Genomic DNA, 3,853 nt, shown 5'->3' on the forward strand with positions numbered 1-3,853 from the left:
ACCGAGTGGAGAGCAATCCTCCCACTCGGGGGCTTAGCTGCAGTCCAGTACTTGCCTAAGTTCTCTCACTAGGAGGCTTAGCTGTAGTCCAGTACTCGCCTAAGTTTGAAAAATCCGAGCAATCTTCCCACTCGGGGGCTTAGCTGCAGTCCATTACTCGCCCAAGTTCTCCCACTAGGAGACTTAGCTGCAGTCCAGTACTCGCCTAAGTTCGAAAAAATCTTTCCGAGTGGACGGCAGTCCTCCCACTCGGGGGTCTTAGCTGCAGTCCAGTACTCGCCTAAGTCCGAAACATACCACGACGAGGTGCAGGTCGACTGCAACCTTCTCCTTAGGAGCTACGGCACAAGTACAACGTACTCTCCATCCCTATCCGCAAGGGCGACGAGGTGCAGGTCGACTGCAACCTTCCCTTCGGAGCTACGGCACAAGTACAACGTACGCTCAATCCCTATCCGCAAGGGCGACGAGGTGCAGGTCGACTGCAACCTTCTCCTTCGGAGCTATGGCACAAGTACAACGTACGTTCCACCCCTGTCCGCAAGGACGACGAGGTGCAGGTCGACTACAACCTTCTCCTTCGGAGCTATGACACAAGTACAATGTACGCTCCATCCCTATCCGCAAGGACGAGGAGGTGCAGGTCGACTGCAACCTTCTCCTTCGGAGCTATGGCACAAGTACAATGTCCACTCCATCCCTATCCGCAAGGACGACGAAGCGTTCTAAGGAGTGAGCAAAGTCCATTCGAAGGCAAACGCAAGCACATTCGGAGATAAACCAAATTCAGATAGATCCTAAAAGTTCCAAGCAGCAAATCAAAATACTCGGGCACCAAGCCCGAAGGATTTCAATGGTTACAGCAATCACTCAGCATTTCGAGGCAAATTTAAAGCAGATTCAAGTTTCATAAGTTTGTTCACTCGGCCAGAGGAGGGCTGGCAGGCTCCACGAATGAGTCTAGATCGATCCCATCAGCGATCCGAGTGGCGGCAGCAATGAAAGTCTCCATGAAGGACTGGAAGTCATGCTTTTTGGTGTTAGCAACTTTGATCGCAGCCAGCTTGTCTTCACGAGCCTCCTTGCAATGGACTCGCACCAAGGACAGTGCCACATCAGCACCACACCGGGCGGAGGATTTCTTTCATTCTTGCACTCGGTCAGGGATCTCATTCAATCGAGTCATCAGGGATTCCAGGTCATTTTGGAGCGTCGCCCTCGGCCAAAGCGATGAGTCGATTCGGGAGACTACCTCCTTCAGGCGCACAAGGTAGCTTGTGGCGCTGGCGATACGGGACTCCAGTCGGAGCACGTTCATTGCAGTTTCATCGCAGACTGGAGAAGCGATAGGGTCTAGACCCGTCTCGATCGTTCCAGTTTCCTCGTCGAAGTCTTGGCAGAATTCTGCAGCCAAAAATTAGTGAATCGACCGAGTAAGATCCGATCGCAAGCATCAACACAGTCGGTTTAGAAGAAATACCTTCCAGCGTGAGATAGAGCTTCTTGGAAAGAGACCTCAGATAAGCTTCCGTGTCATTCCTCTTGCGGATCGCAGACTCCAACTTTTCATTCAGGACGACCTTGTCCTTCTTCAGACTGGTCACTTCGCGGTTAGCTTCATTAAGACAAGATTTCAGTTTGTTCACCTCCCCTTCCAGCGTTCCGATTGAAGCAAGCTTCGGGTCTACGAGAGCAATTTTATCTTGGGCTGCTTTTTGCGCGGCGGCGAGGTTCGAGTCCTTCTTCTCTAGAGCCAACTTCATTTTCTCTGCAAAAGAAACAATTGATTCAAAGAAGAGATCAAAGAAATATATTGAAAGTCAGTCGACAGACAGTTACCTTCCATACCAGCGGCTTCGCCTTCAGCTTTCTTCAGATTCTGCTGGGCCAATTCCAAGTCGAGGTTGCGTTGCCTCTGCTTCTCCTCAAGTTCAGCAAACTTAGAAATAAGAGTACAAGACTTCTGTAGAAGGCAAAAGACGGATCACTTGATAAGATCAAAGGTTATTTACTTCCGAGTGAATAAAACCAAAAGAAGTTCGCTTAGACTGTCGTGGTATTCTCACGGGGGGCTTGCGAGTCGACAGATGCCACAAGGGCTTAGTGTGTGGGTAAGACTGCTGCTGATAGGACCGGGAGCGGGTATGCGAGTAGCACGCGGTGGTTTACCCAGCTTCAGAGCTCTCCGGAGAGATAATACTCCTACTGCTGCATGTCTGAGTGTATCTATCTGGGGTGTACATCGGGAAGTACAAAGTGCTCCTGGAGCTGTATCTGAGCTCAGTGCCATAGGCATCTGGCTTTGCATATGTCTTATATGGGCGTATGAGCTAGCTAGCAAGTGGGCATGAGAGTGCTCCACCGTGAGTGGCATGTATGCATGCGTGAGGGAATTCATCCTCCCTGGATGGATGGATGTGAGCCCATATATATAGTGTGGAGCTAGCTTGATATGTAAGCTATGTGGGTAGCTTAGGAAGTAAGCTAGGTAGTGGCATGGGAACAAGGGGGATGATGGGGTATCATGCTTGTCCCCTGGGTCACTTTATAAATAGTGCCAGGGGACAAGTGACACTATACTTTATGACATGAGGTACAGCCGTCTCGTCCGCGGTATGGCCGCCACGTTGGGGTCTTGTCGGTGTCGGGTCGGGTTGCAGTCGGCAGCCGGCTGGTTGGCGCAGTCGGCAGCCGGCTGGTCAGAGCAGTCGGACGGGGAGCCGGCAGGAGCGGCCGGGCAGTCGGACTGAGGGGCTTTTCTAGCCCCGATGTCTTGAAATATCGTCTTGCTGTCCTCGGGGTACCCGTGGTCGATTACTCCGACAGTAGCCCCCAAGCCTCTGGGCAACTTGGCAAAGTTCGGCGGAGGTTTTTTGGCGAGTGTTCATGGAAATGATCATGAAAAAAGACAAAGTTAGTCCATGCGGATATATCAAATGTTTGGTTTTAGCATTGCAAGTTTTATGCGGAGGGTGCCGACTCGGTTTCGTCCGAGCCCCCTTAATCTTTTTCGTGTTCCCTCCGCTTTTTGGCTTGTGCTCTTGCTTGCCGGACAGCCGCTCTGCGGTCTGTGGCTAAGAGTGGGTCGCGAAGTGGAGTGTACAGTACTCAGAGTCTAGGAGCAGATTCAACCGAGTAAATACTTGTAAAGGAAAATGGCCGGGTCGCCCGAACCGTTTTTCTTCCCGGACGTTTTTCGCGTGGGTGGCCTCCAGCATTCACCCTTGCTAGTCGGACAGCCGCTCTGCGGTCTGTGACTAAGAGTGAGCCTTTGGTACTACCGCACGCTACTAAGCCGTCTGCGGGAACAAACGTCTCATGCCAAGCGGCCAGCCCCCGGGCCAACTCTGGCTGGCACCAGCGTGAACAATGATGCAACTGTAACGAAATGCGAAGATAGTTCCCCGAGCATCGCTCGGGATTATCCGTGCTTGCGTAGTGCAAAAATATGCGGGTGAACAGCCCACATTGATTTTTGTGTAGTCGCGGTAGTCGAAGACAGCCGGCGCGGCTCGGCGCTCGCGGAGCGCGTCGGCGCACCCGCTGGGTGTAGCCCTCGAGCCCCCGGGTGCTCGAAGGGGGTCTCGGTCGGTCAGGCTCGACCGGCCAGGCGGCGAGGCGTCTTACAACGCCCTTTTTCTTCTTTTTCTCTTCTGCCGGCTGCTGGCAGCTGGACAAAACTTTTCTCTTGTCTGCAATCTTCGATGGGGCGTGCCAGCGCACCTGCTGGGTGTAGCCCCCGAGATTCGGGCCGACTGCTGAGCAGTCAGGCCGGATCTCTCGACGACTACTCTGTCTTCTTATCGCGGGGGCGCGTCAGCGCACCCGCTGGGTGTAGCCCCTGAGATTCGGG

The sequence above is a fragment of the Triticum dicoccoides genome, chromosome 4A (assembly GCF_002162155.2).
Source record: "Triticum dicoccoides isolate Atlit2015 ecotype Zavitan chromosome 4A, WEW_v2.0, whole genome shotgun sequence".
Taxonomy (NCBI): domain Eukaryota; kingdom Viridiplantae; phylum Streptophyta; class Magnoliopsida; order Poales; family Poaceae; genus Triticum; species Triticum dicoccoides.